Source organism: Pholcus phalangioides, unplaced genomic scaffold, assembly GCF_987345545.1.
Source record: "Pholcus phalangioides strain wild (caught in Gottingen) unplaced genomic scaffold, Ppha-v1.0 ptg000012l_1, whole genome shotgun sequence".
Lineage (NCBI taxonomy): Eukaryota > Metazoa > Arthropoda > Arachnida > Araneae > Pholcidae > Pholcus > Pholcus phalangioides.
Genome location: NW_028301605.1, coordinates 19,837,730 through 19,858,236, shown reverse-complemented (window position 1 = coordinate 19,858,236; position 20,507 = coordinate 19,837,730). Strand labels below are relative to the sequence as shown.

Sequence of the window (20,507 nt, the reverse complement as noted above, 5' to 3'; positions counted from 1 at the left end):
AAACAATCAGCATGGTGAAGGATTCGTAATTAAGCAATCGGCAACATAAGCCGGAATTAAACAATCGGGAAAAGTTCGCAACTACTTCCGTAGCCACTCTCCCTACATTTCAGTTTCTACCTCAGTCAGGAAAAAAAAAACGTCGTGGTCTCATCGGCAACCCCATACACATATCCCAAACAGATCCTCGGACCACCATCCGAAAAAACAACCAATCATTACCTCTCGTGGTTGTTTTTTCCTTGATATCCATAGCTATGCAAAGAAACAACATTAACGCCATGTACACCAATTCAATCGATTTCACGCCACCGAGGAACCGCAACTCCATATGTACCAACATCGGACATTACCCAACTGTGTTTATTGCCTGAAAAAAAAACCACATTCTGATATCTAAAGATAGGAAAAACCTAAAGGAGAAAAGAGCATTTTTTTTCCATTCTCCCCTATGCATTTTTATTATCCAATTGATGTCTATTTCTGGATTTAGCTTTTCCGCAATATCGAAGCCCTATATATAAACATATAAAAAAAATTCGTAAGCCCCCTCCCCCTTTAACCTAAAGTCTCATAGGAGATTCCCCCCCCCCCCATTTCAAACTTGATGGACAAATTCGCCATCCCGTGTCCTGTCCGCGTTCGCTCCTCTCTCTCTCTCTCTCCCTCTACCCGCACACCAATCTTCCCACGCGCTGCGCCCATCAACAAGTGCGCCACAGGTGTGTGACGTCACGGCTCCTTTCTCACCTCCCGATTGGACGAGACGGCGATGAGAGACCTTCCCCCCACCTCCACCCCACCCCGCACCGTGGCGCGCCGTGTTGCGCGCGAGCGAGCGAGCAACAAGCTATTTCAGAGGAGAGAGAGAGATGGATACATAGAGGAGGGATAGAGCATCTTGCGAGCGTGCGTGTGTGTATGTGCGTGTGCATGCGTGCAATGTGTATGTGTATGGTATGGGATTCTCGGGATCGGGAGGTAAATGCACGTGGGTGAAACAGACATTCATCCGCTTTCTCTCGCTGAGAAAGGATCAGTCGAACGCAAGTGAGAGTGATTTCGAGACACTTTTTTTTTTTCTCGTCCGTATCTCGGCGTTGGAAAAACAAAACTGACCATAATTACATCTGAGATGTCCATTCAGTGCGTTGATATCTGAGACCCCCCCTGATATTACATCTTATGTATACGTATAACAAGAATAACGTGGCAAAGGTAAGATTTTCTATAAATTTGTGTAAATTAGACTTATATGTGTGTGTTTATAATCTCGCTCGGGTGATATCTGCATGCGTTTGTTTACAAACTTTCGCGGATGGGAAACAAAATAGAAATTTATAATTTATTTGAAAAAAAAAAATATATTTCTGAATCATATTGTATATATAAGAAATAAAAATTACAAATTTATCGAAATTATAAATAATTTATTTTTTCTTATGTTACCGTGAAATTATAAAAACGGTGCTTCTCTAAATAATTTCTCTGATATGTCTGCGTGAAATTTTACGTTATAAAATTTTTATTTTCATTGCCGTTTTCTTGTATTGAAAAAAATTGTATTTATTGGAGAATGCTTTCCCCGAATGTTCAGAAGAAATTCTGAAGTTTTATGTGTTGTTGAATTTGTTGATATTTGAAATTATATACGATAAAATATTCTTTGTCAATTTCTTCGAGAGATTTTGTTCTTCAGGACCTTAATTAATGCAAGCACAGAAAATATCTCAAATTGTGATTTCAGGACCCCTAAGCACGTAGCCAATAGCCTGAGATGGACCCCCAGAAATATTAGAAAATCCAAAATGACCGTTCTTCAAGAGAAATCACACATTCATTCGCTTTGTCTCGCTGTAAAAGGATCAGTCGAATGCAAGTGTCACTTTTCCAAGACACTTTTTCTGCCCGTCCGTCGTTATCTTGGCCTGGAAGAAACAAAACTGACCGTAATTACATCTGAGATGTCAATTCAGTGCAGAGATTGATATCTAAGACTCTAACATTATACGTCGCATGTATACGTATAACAAAAATAACGTGGTAGAGGTAAGATTTTCTATAAATTTGAGTAAGACTCATATGTGTGTTTATAATGTTGCTCGGGTGATAGTTGCACGTGTTTATTTACAAACTTTCGCGGCTGGGGGAAAAAAATCGAAATTTATATAATTTAATTAGAAAATGCATTTTTCCGGATATTATTGTATAATATAGTAAACTCCTGATGTCTATGCACATTATAAATAATATATTTTTCCTCATGTTGTCAGAAAAACATGAATGATGCTTATCTAAAGTGAAATATATTGCCTTTACCGCGTGCTTTCCAGTAATAAAATTAATTTTAATTGCCGTTTTCTTGTATTGAAAAAATAATTTTCATTATAGAATGAAATGCTCAGCTGAATGTTCAGAATTAATCCTGAATTTTTGAAATATAATTGAATTAGCAGGGCCGCAGCGTGTCTTCTCGGAGGCCCCAGGGTAGAATTTCTCTTGGGCATCTTATAAAGGTTATTATATGTAAAACAAAAGTACGTCTTTTTATGAGGCTCTCATCAACGTGCGGCATTGCCCCCGTTGCCCCAGCCTAGTTACGGACTTGTGAATTTGTCGATATTTGAATAATATACGATATAGTATGCATTGTCAATTTCTCCAAAATTTTGCATCTGTGGAACAATAATTAATATAAGTACCTTAAGAGAGTCTAAAATTGTGTTTATAGAGACCTGAGCAATGGAGCTAATATAGACCTTTATATCAGAAAATTTCAAAATGAGGATTTCAAGAGAACTCGGAAATTGCTTCTTTTTGAATTAATCATGATTTAATTTGATTTGATCACTTTTCGACTAAATTTCAATGAGAGATGTGCTAAAATTCAGCTGAGAGAAGAATTTCAATGAAAGTTTTGAAACTTTTACCCATAAAAATCACTATTATATTCTCAGCATCTTAGCTATAGTGAGGTTTTCATGGTGCGGGGAAATCAATCATATAGTAATGTTCTTTATGATAAATTTTCTATTCAAATTATGGGTGTCCAAGCTTTTGGGTTATTTTTTAGGAAATATTGCATGAAAATTACGTTTCCATTCAATGCGTTTCGTAAATCTAATACCTTATAAATTTTATCTTATCTACGAGTTAAAAAGAAAACCCATGAAATATGCTTCTTTAAAGTTAATTACAGTAAAACCTGATAGATTCGGAACACTTCCCTACATTGGACGGTTTTAGATGGAACCAACCATAATCTTATAACACAGAATGTTCATAATACTGTTCCTCTATAGCTTGGGCACCTCTATAACTTGGCCAAATTTTGATGGAACCTAGCTGTGCAACTTGGACACAGGTTTCATTTTATAATAAAAAAATCAAAACGTAACGAAGACTTTTCCATGGTGAAATTTAATTTTCTTTGTCGGTTTCCTGTATTAAAAAATAAATATTTATTAAAATTAAAATGTCTTTTAAATGTTAATTTTCATTCGGACTGGTTAATTTGGCTTCAAATTGCTCTAAGTCATTCGTTCCCAAACTTTTTGGTCCATCTCGCCCCCATCAAAAATGTTTTCTTCTCTTCACCCCCAACCTACACCCCCCCATAGGATCCTATACTAAACCCAACGCTTCTACCGCCCCCCTGGATCTTCCCATTGCCCACTTTGGGAAACTATTCTGTAAGTTATCGTTCACATTTCGATTGTGTGGACCGAAACTGTTTCCCATTCTTCCGATTCCCAAAATGTTTGGAAGCAATGCTTTGAAGTCAAACTCACTATTTTACATAAGCCGAAAAAGACATTTAAAATCCAGCTGAATCAGTATTTAATCGTAGTAAAATATTTATTTATGTTAATTTAAAAAATTCTTTGTTCGGTTGCATTATAATATCTATTCAAGACTACATGCGGCCTGTCCTGATTTAAACCAAGACGGTATTCTTTTATGGATGGAAAAAGCTAACCTGAGCCGTCTGAGGGTGTTATGGGAATTGAATGTTAATATTATAATGGATGTGTGAGATTTTTAGTGAAAGATTTTAAAATTTGAATTCTACTACATTCTTCTTTTGAAAATTCCCACTACATTCTTCTTTTGAAAATTCCCACTACATTCCGCCTTTTGAATTCTTCGTTGTAGTACTAAGCAATAAATAAAAAGATTAACGTTTTCCGGATGATAAATCGAGGTGCATACGATTATTTGAAGGTAATTTGAAGTTATGTATAAGACAAAACTACCCAAAAATATGAAATAACAGTAAATAAATAAAAATAAAATTGAAGTGCCGAAGTAGTAACAAAGCAAAATTTAAAGGATAAGCACGTCTTCGCATTGTTTTGAAATGCATTGTTAACTAAAGTAAACATCCAGATAGTCATTATTGAGGTCGAAAAAACATTGTTGCCATAGATTTTTTATTGGGGTTAAGGAGTTAGGAGTTTTGTCGAACTCTGGTGAAGTAAACCGGCCACATATAATATCTAAGCACTGACATGAAAAATTCGAATGAAAAACTTTTACGATCGAAATTTCTCTCATCTAACTTTTGTTTTTCTCCGGGCATGATACACATGATTTATTCCAGAGACAATTACTTTTGACAAATTTTATTTACTCATCAAGGGACATCCCCAAAATTCCTCGTATATTATGGAAGCGAAATCTAAAAAAACTACAGTTTTTACGATCGTCTCCGTAGATCTTGGCTGAAATTATACGTTTCCAAATGAGGAATATACCCCAAAATTCAGGAACGCCAATGTTTGACGATTCAGCCAACTATTGTTATTCGTGAACAGAATTCTGTTTTCTTTAGAATTCCACGATTTATTGAACTCATAGACCATATAAACAAAATAAAATTTCGTTATTTTTTAAAAATTATGTTCAGCTTACGTAATTGTTTGTATCTACATTAGATTAAATTTTGGAATTCCATAAAAATAGAATAGTAAGGATTAATTATATCACTTACATAGTAAATGTGATATAAATACGGTTATTATACATAATAACCGGTTATATTTTTCGGCAAAATCGCCGAGTGTTTCGGTGAGTTTGATGATAATTTGATGTGATTGATAATTTTCCTTAACTTTTCTTACTTACACCAGCGATTATGCATAGTAGCCAACCAGTCGTTGGCAAATTTGACCAATTTCTCTAAATTAATCACTTTTATGTATAATATCCAATCCTACAGTTCACAAAAGTGAACACCTTGACTTGTAAATTTCTTAGGCCAAGTTATGGAATAATTTAATACATACGAATGGAAGAAAACACAAAGAAAAATGTATTAGTTTTTGTATTTTCTCGTTATACAAGTCTCATTTGACAGTCATTTTATGAAATGCTTATCAAAAATGGAAATCCGATGATAAATTACAGCCTATGCTAAATATCCTGCCGATCGACGATAGAGCCTGGGCCTTATTCGGTTCAAAAGGTAAAAGGGAAAGCCTATGTTTAATTCTCTACATTTTTCGTCCTTCTTAAAACGTATTGCATCTTTTTCTTCTACGAATACAAATGTATGTGAAGGATATTTTTTGTGTTTCGAGTAAAACACAGCAATTTTATTAATTAGGGAGGATTTTTAATTACTTACAATGACCAATTAAGGGTAAAAATTTTCCTTTATGTTACTGTTTGTTTTGAATAGTCTTTATTTTGAATTTTATTTTAAACTAGAGCGAAAATACCCGGCACAGTGGCAGGGTTTTCTCCGTATAACTGAAAGCATTGAAGAAGTTACAAACCATTGTTAGAGGATAAACATGTCTTTAACGCATTGTTTGAGAGTCATGGCAACTAACGTAAACATTCCAAAAAGCATTGTTGAGGTCGAGAAACCATTGTTGCCGACAGTTTTTCCGCCCATTTTGGGCATTTTCCCAGCTCCGACGAACTTTTAAAAAAGCCTATCATTCAAGCAGGGTCCTGTTTGGTATATATACATACAAAATTTGGCGACGATCGCTCTAAAATTGTAGATTTGTATGGAGAACATACACTCCGGCAGACAGAAAATCAATTTTATATATTATAGATTTCCTGAATTTGGTGCGTTTTTATAAATATCCGAACACGTAAAGTTTTAGCAGCTCTCAAAAAAGAGACACACACACAAAAAAAACCGTGTTGTACTCATATAGCAATAATATATTTTGTACCTTAAAAAGATGTACTTTCTAAAATACCAAAAGAATTGAAAATAGAAATTGGTATACTCGGTTTTTTGACCATGCATTTGTCACGTATATTCGAGCATACACCGGACTATAAAGGATTACTTGTATCTGTTGCAGCAAGTGTGATAAATCCATTTACTCTAACCGGTTACATTTTTCGGCATAATCGCCGAGTGTCTTGGTAAGTATGATAAATTTCCCACTTCCACCAGCGATTATGCATAGTACCCAACCGTCGTTGGCGAATTTGATCAATTCACCTAAATTAAACATTTTTATTCATAATGTCCAAGCGTCTTTGGTAAACGTAATGAATCGTACTATATGATATGCTATGCATAATCATTCGTATATGTATTTCATCATTACATCGTATAATTTGTTACCACTATATCGGGGTTCCACTACATTAATCTCGCACGCTTGACTCATTTGGATTTTTTTTCACATTTATGAAATTCACCAATTACACTAGAGTATCATTCCTTATCACAGATAACCACGATAAATTTCATGTATTTATTAAATTTACCAATAGCACTTTAGTTATTATGCATAATCTCCGGTAAAACGAAATTTTTTTTAATATTTATCAAATTTGTCGTTGACAAATTTGTCTTCGGTAGCATGCATATTCGCCGGTAAAACTGATAAATATATCAAACCTAAAAAGACGATTGGTAAGTATGCATGGAAACCCCTTATTATGCATGATAACCGATTTATCACGTTTACGGTAACATATCCAGCCTAGGCCAGTAAAACCGATGACTAGTGCGCTAACTACTCGACTGCGCCAGGTGGCTAAATAACCCCTCACATCGTTCATTTGCAGCACGTTCGACAGAAAGTGAACAAAAGATCATAAACACTCCAAATTGGGCATCGAGCCTCTTATCACACGTCAGATAAGATAAACAGACCAAGCAAAAATCGATCGTTTAACGATGCGTGCATCGATTTCCGACAAATCGAAACTCGTTCCTTCAAAACGCATATCACACGATTTGCAAACTCCCACACACAATACACGCAAAGGGTTCTTCTTTCCGTACACCAATCTATCTAACATGCCATGTGCATGTTATTTTTGGGTTAAATCTGTACCTTTTTATGCGATTATCATTGCTTGACACGGAGGAGGGGAATACATTAGGCTTTTTTTTGAATTGGTTCCAAAGTTGTGGGGAGACAGTTCATAGGGTGAGGAAGACGTCCACTTTCTCCCTCTCTCGCCTACATAAAAAGTTATTTTTAGATACCGTACAGTTATTATTCAAATTGCAATAATATTCAATTTATTTATTTATTCAATATTGTTTGGCCGAGGCCTATACAAGAGGATGCGGAAGGAAGTTACGTATGACGCGAAAATGACGATTGATGATACAGGAAAATTCGGAAATCGTAGTACAATCTAGGATATTAGGCTGTTCAAGTCGATAACAGTTCTTGGGAAGAAGCTAAATTTGTGACAATCAGAAGAAGTGATGATGGGCTGTAATTTCTGGGAATGGTTGACTCTAGCAGAGAAATTTAAGGGTTCAATTAGAATGTTGGAAGTGTCGATATTAAGAAAAACCCGTAGAGGATTTTGAAAGTTAAACGAGAAATAAGAGAAGAGAGGATATTGAGTTGGTGTTTGAGCTCCGATATGGAGGACAGACGAAGACCAAAAGTTAAAAATGAAGCGAGTGGACTTATTTTGGGTAGATTCTAATTTGTCTATGTTGGTTTGGGTATGGGGGGGGGGGGGGAGGTCCTAGGCCTCACAGGAATAGGAGAGAGCAGGGAGGATATATGTCAGGTAGCACAGGTGACGGACATGGCGGGTGGAGTTTTTCAGGTTACGACGAACGAAAACGAGTTTTTGGAGACATTCATGGATTGAATTTTAATTTGAGTTTCTAGCTTCTGTTGTGATTTAAGTATTATGCGCATAATTTGGTTTTAAATAGATGGGAAATTAATGATGGTGCCGAAATATTTTATAGAGAAATTTTTGAAGGGTGCATGGAATATCATGGTAGTTATTCGACAAATAGAATGAAGGTCATGTACATAGTGCGATTAAGAGGTACGGCAGTGCATAATTAATTCTTGTAACTCGTAGCTCTTCGCTCCACTATGAGCGTAGGCCTAGATGCACGAATTTTCGGCTCACTCAAAAATACAGGATGTCTTACGAGTTCGTAAATAGTATAAAAATTTATAAAAAAATTGAAGGAATCTATGTATTTTTTATTGCGATTAGCAAAAAAAGTTATTCTCTCAAAGAGGGATTTTTTCAGGTACAGAAAAAAAAGAGTACATATTTTGGTCGATAGACGGCGCTCGCGAAAAAAAATTACATAATTCTTTTACGAACCTTTTTTTAGTCTATTATGTATCCGAAACGTTCATAATGCTTTATCCGGCGATTTACATATGACTGAAGTAAAACGACTTCATCAATAGTGAACCTTTATCCTTCAATAATAGCATCACAATGAAAACCTTACTTAAGCAAGCGCCAGTAAAAGGAAAAATTCATAAATTAGCTGTTGATCGTATGCCCTGAACTTAAGTTTTCCTCTAGGACTTAGATTTGCATATTTCCAGTGATTTACGTTGCCGCTGTGGTGGTCGAGTGGTCATAATGACGGACTCGCATCGCGGGGATCCGGTTTCGAACCAAACCGTCACCGCAGTGGTGGTCGGCTGAAGTTGGTTTCCTGTGGTTCCCAACTTCGAGGCGCAAATGCGAGCCGATCTCCCCATTAAAAAGTCTCGCCAAAGAGAGCAACGCGCCTACAACGATAAATTATTCAATCATTACACTTCACTAACAGTTAATAAAACTGGTGGCAGATGGCAGCACGACACATAACAAGCATTACACAGAAACAAATTTCACGTCAGGTTTCACTACACGTACACACACATTCCCGCATGTACCAATTCGTTAGAGGTTCCGCAGAGGAATATGCATGTGTGGTTTAGTAGTAGTAGTGATATACGTTCGTGCAGCACCCACTGCCGACGAAAACTTTAACAAATGATTTTCTGTACCAAAAGAAAATGCCCCGTTTTGTGAGAATAACTTCCACTCCAACCCATTCAAATACGCCAATTTTTACGAATTTGTCAACTATTTACAATTTTTGGAACACCCTGCACTCGAATGTATGGGCATACGATGTGTCTAATGAGATGCTTTGGCAAGACATTCGGAGTATATCACCGAAAGTGTGTGAGAGGAATGAAAATTCTAGGGTTTTATTTTAAATTTCAAGTTAAACTTTGAATTAAAATTCAGCAAAAAGTGAATAACTCTTCTTTTCTTTCATGGCTGAACCTGCAAAAAATAATTATCAGAGAAATTTCGGAAAATAAATAATTTTCCTACAGCCTATTACGATTAATAGAAATTTAGGCCTCTGCCTATAATTAACCGAAAATGTTTTATTCCAAAACGATCAAATGGAAATTTGCCGAGTTATCGGTAATTAAAATTTTAAGATTGCCACCACTTTTGGAAGATTCAAGAAATTATGTAAGAGACTGGGTTATATTACAATTTTTCAATCTTATTTGTCCCATCACAACCTCATCAGGAAGACATATTCCTTAGCATTTAAATCCATAGAATCTCATGTAGTGCCTGTAGCTGCAATCAGTCTCAACCAACATCCTCCTCCCCCACAAAACGCTAGGGGCGATACCGCCCATTTCCAGAAAAGCTGACGTGAATGAATGAGAAAATGCGTGAAGATTAATACTGAATGTAAAAAAAAAAATAATAGATTCAAATGATGGTTCATCAAAATTTGCAGGAATGAATGCATTTTTGTGGTCATTGAAAAGATAAAGAATTTAGAATAGAGAAAGGGAAATATTCTTTCCACTTTCTTTTCTCCGTAATGTGCAGATTTCTATTAATCATTAAAATCCTATTATTCTGTGGCAAAAAAATACTCATTGCGATCAAAATTTCTTAAAAACAACACTTAAAAAACTTTATTCAGTACATTTGTATTAGTCCTAGATATTTGTTTCTCCAAAGTCAGAATTAAAGATTTTAAGGCCTTTCATGAATATTTTGGCAAAAAAAAATTATTGCCAATTTTATATGTAAAATTAGCATATTTTTAGGGTTTACGGAAAATTCACCGCCATGCAATTCACCGCTAGGAAAATTCACCGACAACAGTTGGATGCGAGTCAGAAAGCGAGGGAGTGAGCGATTGAGTGATTGAGTGAGCTACTGAGTCACAAATGAATCAATCATTTGTGACACTACTAGGTTAAAACTAACTAATTCACTCACTCCCTCACTCACATACTCAGTAGGTCACTCCCTCACTCCTCTCTCGCTGACTCAGTAACTCAATCGCTTACTCCCATGCTAACTGATTCGCATCGAACTGTTGTCGGTGAATTTTCCTAGCGATGAATTTTCCGGCGATGAATTTTCCGGCGGTGAATAGTTGTCGGTGAATTGCTGGAGGTTAATTTTCCGGACACGTATTTATAGTGCTTCTACTGGACATTGTGCACTGGAAACCACTGCTTGTATCAACATGTTCTTCACAGATTACACTGCCCAACACTGATTTTATTCTCAAAGATATTTAAGTGATTTTCAGAGGATATTGGGTCACTGATTCCAAAATCTGGCATTGGTTTTTGTCAGATTGACTACAGGTTCTGAGATGAAGTGAAAATTTAATTTCAATGGTGATCCATAAGCAGCATACAAATTACATTGTTGAGTGTATGCATTATCTCAAAAACTAGATCCAATTCGGCTGAACCAGTTTTTAAAGCAGCAGCTCGAATATACCCTAAATCATTAAGCAGTGTCATTGCTATGACATTTTTCTGTGCAAAGTTTTAGAATACGTATGAAAAAATTTTCATATATGATTGTTTACGTGGAAAAAAATGCACAGTTTTCGTTAAAAAGTACTCGATATTCCAAGTTCAAAAATCATGTAAATCAAGAAGTTTCAATCATATCGCTCAGATTTTAGTCCATTGCGCAACCAGGTCTGTTTAAAATATAGTGGGGGAAGGTCTCTTAGAGATATTTTCAAAAATGATTGAGGTATCAAATTTTTCGTGAGGTGAAAAAGCAAAAAACAGATCTTCAGAAAACGCATTCAAAGATTTCATTTTCAGAATAAAAACAATAAATACGCTTCAATTAATTGGCAATAATGTGCTTCTAGTTATGGTGCGTGGATGGAAATGAAACAGCTTTGGATTCCAGAATAACTGCACTTTCAAATGAACACAAAAAAAACGCTTTCAAAAATTTAGTCATTTTTGTCATTTGAAGGTAGGCAGTAGGCTTTAAAACGAATTCACAGTATTTTAAATGTAATTTTTTATCATGTATATATATCCTGCCTTGAAGACATTAATTATACAGTATTTAGCCGCATTCGGATTAATTACAAAAATCCCCTTATAGAGATCTATCTCATGTGTTATTCGCCGTCATTAATTCCTCGAACTTCAAAAAAGTCACGTTATTTTACGAATGGATTATTATTTCCGTCTGTGTTAATCAGATATGAGCTCTTCTGTATGGGCTCAACAACCATTGCTTAATCGCACTTATTCAGCAGTTAAACGAACGATTTGAGAGAGCGTTGCGTTTACTGTAACCACACCGGTTGTTTCCCGTGTCGCGCTTCAAGTAAGCCAAAGAAAAAGCGTAAAAGGATTGCTTACTCCCTAGAAATGCATAGCATGCGTGCGTACACTTCATAAAGCAAAGGAAGTTTGTTTGTCTCTGTAAATTTCGGCTATGCTTGCTCCACTTTGAAATTTTAAGGAGACTTGCTTGTCAATGGAAATGCAGTGAAAGCTTGCTTTCCCCTGGTTATGCTTATGCCCAGAAATGCGTAGTGGGCGTGTTTATTCTTTTTTGGAATATAAAAGAAGTTTGCGTGTCTGTAAAAATGAGTATTGAGCGTACTCATGTATGTATAAGAAGTTAAATGTCATAATATGTAAGAAGTTAAATGCGTGTCTTGTCCATAGATAGCTTGCTACCCCCCCCCCCCCAAATCAAAATGTGAAGTATTCATGAGTACCCTTTTACAAATCAAAGGTAGCTTGCCAATGTCTACAAATGCGTAGAAAGCTCTTTTGCTTCTAGAAATGCAAAATAGATTTGCTTGTTCTTGGAAATGAGGAAAAAGATTTGCTTGTTCTTAGAAATGCGTAGAAGGATTGCTTGTCTCTAGAAACGCGTTTAGGAGGTTTGCTTCCCCTAGACATGCGCTGTGGACGTCGTACCCCCTGGAAATGTGTAAGCAGCTTTTTTTACCCATAGACGTATAGAAATTCGTGTTTATCATTTCCAAAGTAAACGAAGCATGCTAAGCTTGCTAGGGGTCCGTAGATGTGTATTGGACTTGTTCCATTGAAACGCGTAAGGAACTTTACTATTAGAAAGCTTACCTACCCCTAGAGATATGTGACAAGAGGCGCGCGCGCACGTCCACATACAGTTCCTAGAAAAAGTTAGCGCACCCTCTAGTATAAATGTAGTGAAACTTACTAAGTAAACGAAGCTAGGGGTTATTATTGCCTCTTTAGTGCGTTATTATAGTGCCTCTTTTATAAAAGAGCAGAATAACTTTTCTTTCTATTTTCCTTGTACCCCCGAATAGCCTGTCATGTACCTCCTTCTCCAAGGGTTTGAAGTGTCTATAATATAGAAATTTAAAAAAAACAAAAACAAAAAAAAAAACCACAGAGCTAAACACTTGCAGATGATGACTATAACTGTAGTGTGTAGCTTGCCTATCTCTACAAATGCGTAGAAGGCTCTTTTGCCTCTAGAAATTCAAAATAGATTTGCTTGTTCTTGGAAATCTTGGAAATGAGGAAAAAGATTTGCTTGTTCTTAGATATTCGTAGAAGGTTTTTTCATCTCTAGAAACGGGTAGAAGGATTGCTTGTTCTTAGAAATGCGTAGAAGGCTTATTTTCCAGCATGCAATTCCAGTGAATGCATATCAACTTGCTCTTCCTAGCCTTTATTGTTGTATCCATATCAATGTGGAACAAACATGCATAATATTTGACAAAATATTAGCTCGATAGTGTCCCCCACAGGAGAAAATGAAGAACCATTATACTTTAATATTCACAGAAATGTTACAGTAAGTTTGGCTGCACTCGAACCAGGAAAAAAAAATGAATGTTCCTTCATCTTATATTCATGATACGTCATGAATTCGCAAACAGACATCCGTATCAGACTCTGTTGCTACTTCATCTTGATTTTGATGCTTATGTCTTTATTATAACCCGCTTTTACCGTCTTAGAATCTAGTTCCGTATTTCACGCATATTTGCCAGAAAAACTTCAGAAAAGCTCAGGTATTCACATGAAAAGCATAAAATGCAAACCATGTGGCCTGTGTGGTTTACGCGCATTCCGGCATACCTCAGCTCCTACTGTGAACTTGGACATGGTGGAGATTACTAAAGCAATTGAGAGCAGTCGGGCCTAAATCACACCATCAGTAATATTACAGTGCAGTGGTTCCGAAATGCTTTAAGTAGTGGGACTCCCAAAAATCTTGGTGTCTTTCATGGTCTCCCATTTTTATTGTGAACCTCCGAAAATCTTTGTGGCTGCCATCGATCCCCATTTATAACAGCAGAAACCACAGCCATCTAAAGCGAGAATGTTCTCGAACAATGGAGGGTAACGATGGCATATTGGGGGGTAAGAAACAAGTATGGTTGAACTTTAGCTTCGAATTCGCAAAAAGAAAAACTAATAATATAAACAACAGTCCTGATGCCTATAAACGAAATTATTAAGGTGCTTAATAATATAGGCCCATTCCGTGATTCCACTAAGCGACGTCTGTTGTGTTAACGTACATTCCCCGTTAGTGGACAAAACTTCGATCCCATCGTATCCGTCATCGAGAGGTTCCACTGTAGTGTTTTCAATTGTATAAGACCAGGACTGCTTTGGACAAAGTTTATTGAAAAGAAAATGGCCGCGTCGCCATCGTAGGGGCCATCTGTACTGGTGTAACACGATTTTCCTCTTATGTCAGAGTTTCTCAAACTTTTTTCTCCATCGCCCCGCCCCCTTCTTCTGAAATTATTCTTCCCATCGCCCACCCAACCAAAGCCAACCTGTATTGGTTTCCCATGTTATACCCATAACTTCTACCGCACTCTAGACCATTCCATTATTGCATACTCTGGGAAACTATGCCTTATGTAATCAACGATAATTCAAGTTGCCCCCACCCCCCATGTTGTTGTCTAATAGTAGACCTGTCAGGCTCCTTCAAACATGACAGGACACCGTATCTACTTGGTACCATTGACTGAGCACCCGAAATCGATATAATTAATTGGTTTCTAAGCTTCATACATAGCAGTTGACAAGTGTAACCCGGCGTTCTGAAAAGAGGTTCCCTGAGACATCGCTGGGGATTCTCTTGCAATAGTAATGGATAACAATGCAAATAGTTGTAGGATATCACAGTCATAAGATATATGGATATCGCATCGAGATAATTATTGCAATGCGATAGAAAATGCAGAAATTATTTTAAGAGTTCTCTAGACCAGTGTTCCTTCACCCCTTATTTTCACCAATGGCCTTTGAAGCAGGGCCGTAGCTAGCAATTCCTGTGCCCTGTGCAAGAATTTGAAGTTAGGCCACCCTTCTGGCAGCATTTAGGCACATTCTGCCCCCCCCCCTCTAAGTGGGCCCTGTGCGGGTGCACCTGTTGCTTCCGCTTAGTTACGGCCTTGCTTTGAACCATATTTTCTTCTCGTGACCCCTCTTGTTCTTTCCATCTAGGCAGGTGGGGATACAGAGGGAAGATTCGCATAATATATATCAAGCTGGATCCACAACCACAGTGCTACGCAGCTTCAACCCGGATAAACCGGTTTTTACGTGAGGCAAGCAAAGCGCGGGCTATTTTAATGGTCGATTTGCGGGACCAACCCCTCCAAAACCGGTTTTTCGCAACTCAGAATCACGTAGCGCGGCCGATGTGGACCCCCGAGAAATACGGGACGATTCTATAACCTAGGCAGTCAGTCTGAATCCAGGAGCGAGAGTCATTATACTCATTTTGTGAATTGCATTTTTTTCAGTAACAAGTTTTATAAATACCGTCGGTCTCTGGATCTTTCGGCTACAGTTCGGCTAGGCTTCTTTGTTAACCTGGTTTTATGCAAAGCCGTCTCAAAATCATGGGCCCTCGGGCAAAATGATGTTCTGGGACAGCAGTTGTTATCTAGAAGTAATATTTATTGAATATTCATTGCGTTTTCGCTAGAAAATTGAACCAGATCTTGTCGCGTAAGCCACACCCCATGGACGTATCGTCCACACCATGCCAATCCTGAGTCCTGATTCGTGGCCCGTTTTACTCGGTTTTGAAAGTCACGTAAGGTTCTCTAATCTCTCTCTTCAAAAACGGACTCAATTCTTCTTCAATTTTATTTCTTCACATTTGTTTCCACTGCGTTCTGTTGCTCCCTCAACCACCTATTATGGCTCTACCTTCTACTTCATTTCGTTCATATCCGGGTCGATTTAAAATATTCCAGGATCAGATGTGGTCCCCGGGTCGAAAACCTGCTCCAGACTAGGCCGTCTCAAAATTATGGGCCCCCCACGGCAAAGTAATGTTCGGCGAGTCCCGTACAGCTTGAAGTAACAACTGGCATAACATTTATACAATTACTGTCGAAAATCGTAGAACTAGATCTCATCATGTAACTCCCCCATGGATACGAAGTTCCCCCACCAGATCATACTATGATGATCCCTGGTTCTATGGCCTGTTCTGCTGGATTCTGAAAGTCACATAAAGTCCCTAACACACGTTTCTGCTTTAGCTTTATTTCTTCACACTTGTTTTCACAATGCCCCGTGGCCCGACATGTGTGTGTCATGCTACAGTTTATTTTTCGTGACCTCCCCTCAAAATATCCTACAACCAAATGGGAACTATATAGCCCTGGTTGAGAACTACTGCTCTACACTGGCTATTTCCAGGCGATTCCCCATGAAAATGTGTGTATCTTCAAGAGTTTCTTAGGACTTAGACATTAATTCAATAGTTTCTTAGAACTTAGACATTATTTCAATAGTTTCTTAGAACTTAGACATTATTTCAATAGTTTCTTAGAACTTAGACATTATTTCAATAGGTTCTTAGAACTTAGACATTATTTCAATAGTTTCTTAGAACTTAGACATTATTTCAATAGTTTCTTAGAACTTAGACTTTACATCAAGTGTTTCTAAGAATTTAGACATTACATCAAAGGTTTCTAAGAATTTAGACATTACATCAAAGGTTTCTATGAATTTAGACATCACTGCAAGGATTTCTTAGAATTCGACACTATCCTAGAATTTCTAAGAATTTCGACATTATCATAGGATTTCTTAGAATTTCGACATTATCATAGGATTTCTTAGAATTTCGACATTATCATAGGATTTCTTAGAATTTCGACATTATCATAGGATTTCTTAGAATTTCGACATTATCATAGGATTTCTTAGAATTTCGACATTATCATAGGATTTCTTAGAATTTCGACATTATCATAGGATTTCTTAGAATTTCGACATTATCATAGGATTTCTTAGAACTTAGACATCGCTTCAAGGGTTTCTTAGAACTTAGGCATCACTTCAAGAATTGCACTGAGTTTTAAATTTTTCTCAAGACATCCATATCGATATTTTTTCAATCATTTTTAAAATTGGCGATTAAGTTCAATAAACAAAAAAATTGATAATTTTGCAAAATAATAATGCAAAATCATTCAGTCTCTAAATATCGTAATGGGATTTTCCAGCCAAACATAATTCAACATCATCCTAATGCAAACGTATAAGAGTAAGAAAGAATGTAACACTCGAAAAATATTTCTAATATTGAAAAGCAGCGATATAGCAAAATCTATAAAAATATATACGTGAAAAGAAAATTTGTGATGTGAATAAGACGTTTAAATTGTTTCTTACGATCTTACGAGGGCAATAGGAATATATCACGAAGAGAAAATTCGAACTGAAAATCGGTCATTTCTGCTCCCAAGAACATCCGAAAAGCTTTTCAAAGAACATTTTTTTTTCTTATTTTCTTATTCGATTCAAAGTTCTAAAGAAAAGGAAACGTAAAAAACCACTGAAAGATTCACATGATAGGAGTATATATGGGGGGGGGGGGGAAAGGATAACCGGGAGAGTAAAGAGGAATGAATATATACAGGATAACAAAAAAATAACGTTTTCTTTTGTGCGTTGTGTTATCGCGAGAGCTGAATTTACTGCTGCGTCAAGGTAACGATACTGTTGGGACTGATACTACTGCTGCTATGCTGGTACAGCATTTATTCTTGTTTCCCCTTCCGTTTTTGCGATGCTTCCCTCTTTGAGCTAAAGACATCAAGCTTGTGTATCCGGAGAATTTCAAGAATTTATTATTCTTTCTTTTCCCTCTCGAATAGTATCGCGCCAGTGAACTTTGAATTTTCCAGGGTCTAAAGATGGCGATAAAGGAAAAAAAAAGAAAAAGAAATACATTTAAAATCTGATGTGTAAATTGTCTGGTGCTTGTCTGTTTCAGGTTCCGATGCCTCTGATATATGCCTCTTTTTATGTGTATTGATCTGGTGCTTTCACATTTTTTTTCTCTAGTGGGTAGTTGAATTTGGGAAAGCTGAAATTTTGAGGGAGATATACAGCTAAAAATGTTTCTGGAGGTGTGTTTTTTTCCTGCTGGAAAATACATTTCGATTTTTTTATTCAAATAACTTGGAATTTTCGGTATGTTTTCGCTATTTTAATCCTAAATTCCATGTTTCGTAAGAAAGTTTTCTTGTACAGCAGAGGTCTCCAACGTATGGCCACATAGGCCACATTTGGCCCTCGGAGCGATTTGTTCAGGCCAACCAATCATTTTCAGAAAATTAGTTGAAAACAATGGTTGAAAAATGATTAATTGTAGTATTTGCTAAAGAAATAGTTTCGGATTTAATTCAAGAAATAATTCTAGATAAATAAAATAAATAATTCTAGATTAAATAAAAGAAATAATTCTAGAAAAAATAAAAGAAATGATTCCGGAATTGGTGAAAGAAAGTTCTTCTCTCTAGAAATGCAAAAATATTTGCTTGTTCTTAGAAATGCGTAGAAGGATTGCTTGTCTCTAGAAATGAGAGAAAAATTTGATTTTTTTTGGAAATGCGAAAAAGAGATTCATTGTTCTCGAAAATTCGTAGAATGTTTGCTCACTTCTTAGAAATGCGTAGGAGGGTGCTTGTATCTAGAATTTTCATACTTGCCGCAGGGCATCTCCATCATTAATTTTTCAATCATTTTTAAAATTGACGATCGAAATTCCATGGGAAAAAAATTGATGATTTAATTCAAAATCATTCAGATTGTAAATTTCGGAACGTGACTTTCCAACCAAACATAATTAGTAACTTCATCCTACTACAAAAGTATACGAATAAAAAAAAAAAGATAACACTGGAAAGATATTTCTACTGCTGAAAATAAGCAATAGCACCATAAATATATATATATATATATATAAGTAAAAAATTTTGTGATGTGAATAAGACGTTTAAATTGTTTCTTACGAGGGCAATAGGAACATTTCCCGAAGAAAATTCGAACTGAAAATCGGTCATTTCTGCTCCCCGAGAACATCTGAAAAGCCTTTCCCTAAGAATATATATATTTTTCCTATTTTATTATTCGATTCAAAGCTTTAAGGAAAAGAAAACGTAAAAAACCACTGAAAGATTCACATGATAGGAGTATACATAAAGGGGAAAAAAAGGATAACCGGGAGAGCAAAGAGGAATATATACACGATAACAAAAAAAAAATAACGTTTTCTTTTGTGTGTTGTATTATCGCGAGAGCTGAATTTACTGCTGCGTCAAGGTAACGATACTGCTGGGACTGATACTACTGCTGCTATGCTGGTACAGCATTTATTCCTGTTTCCCCTTCCGTTTTTGCTATGCTTCCCTCTTTGAACTAAAGACATCAAGCTTGTATCCGGAGAATTTCAAGAATTTATTATTCTTTCTTTTACCTCTCGAATGGTATCGTGCCAGTGAACTTTGAATTTTCCAGGGTCTAAAGATGGCGATAAAGGAAAAAAAAAGGAATACATTTAAAATCTGATGTGTAAATTGTCTGGTGCTTGTCTGTTTCAGGTTCCGATGTCTCTGATATATGCCTCTTTTTATATGTATTGATCTGGTACATTGATGGTTTCTTTTTTCTGTGTGATATTTTCGTATATTTGAATTCCGGAATAGGTGAATTCTTCAGGGAGACATACAGCTAAAAATGTTTTTGAGGTGCTTTTTTCCTGCTGGAAATGTATTCGGATTTTTTTTATTCAAATAATTTAGAGTTCTGGGGAATTTTTTTGCAAGGTTATATGTATAATCGTGAATTCCAGGCTCCGTGAAAAAGCTTTCTATGTCCAGGGAACGTTCAGGTACAGCTGAACTTGGTTAATTCGATGTCCGAAGGTGCTCGGGAAAAATTCGAATAATCAAATTCATCTACCCTGGATATGCCAAATGGCTGGAAATTGCAATTTAATTAACTTTCATATAAAATAATAATCACACTACTGAACACTAATTTTTTACCTCAAAGATATTTCGGCGATTTTAGGAGGATTATGGGCCGCTGATTCCGAATCTGGGATTGATTTTTTTTTTTGATTGACTCTGCTTTTAAGATAAAGTGAAAAGTAACTTCAATGGTAATACATAAGCAGCATACTAATCACATTATTGGGGTTATGCATTATCTCAAAATCTAGAGCTGATTCGGAAAAACGAGTTTTATAGTCAGCAGCCCCGTTATACCCTAAAACCATTAAAATTCCCTTAAGAACATAATTTGTGTGTGTGTTATATCAATTATTAAAATTTTATCATCAGTTACGAAACTGTTTCCCAAATTTTGATAAGTACTAATTAAATATAACTGATGTATGTCAGCTGCTATATTATTCCACTGTTTTGGAATTAGAATCACTGTAGGATTTCTCGACCGTGTTCAAAGCATGATTTACGGAAACCGTTCATTATCATGCGTTGCGAAACTGTTTCCCAAATTTTACTTTCATTCGTATGCTATCACGGAAATGTACATTCATTACCGTATTACAATCTGAACTTCCCTATAGTTTCCATATTCTTTATGACGACAAAAAGATCCAGATTTTGAGTGTTACACCTTGAT

At 36.3% G+C, this 20,507-nt stretch overlaps 1 protein-coding gene across 2 annotated transcripts in view; it reads left to right on the top strand.

Moving 5' to 3' along the window:
* The window catches only part of LOC149079839 (uncharacterized), a 353,379-nt gene that overhangs the window by 108,923 nt on the left and 223,949 nt on the right, over positions 1–20,507 (top strand). Inside the window, exon 1 of one of the 2 annotated variants that reach the window (XM_089240338.1) lies at positions 901–1,218. The exons of the other annotated variant lie outside the window; for it this stretch is intronic. The gene's annotated coding sequence lies outside the window, so the exon portion shown is untranslated. Of the gene's footprint in view, positions 1–900; positions 1,219–20,507 lie in introns of those variants that run through there. 2 annotated transcript variants of the gene reach the window in all.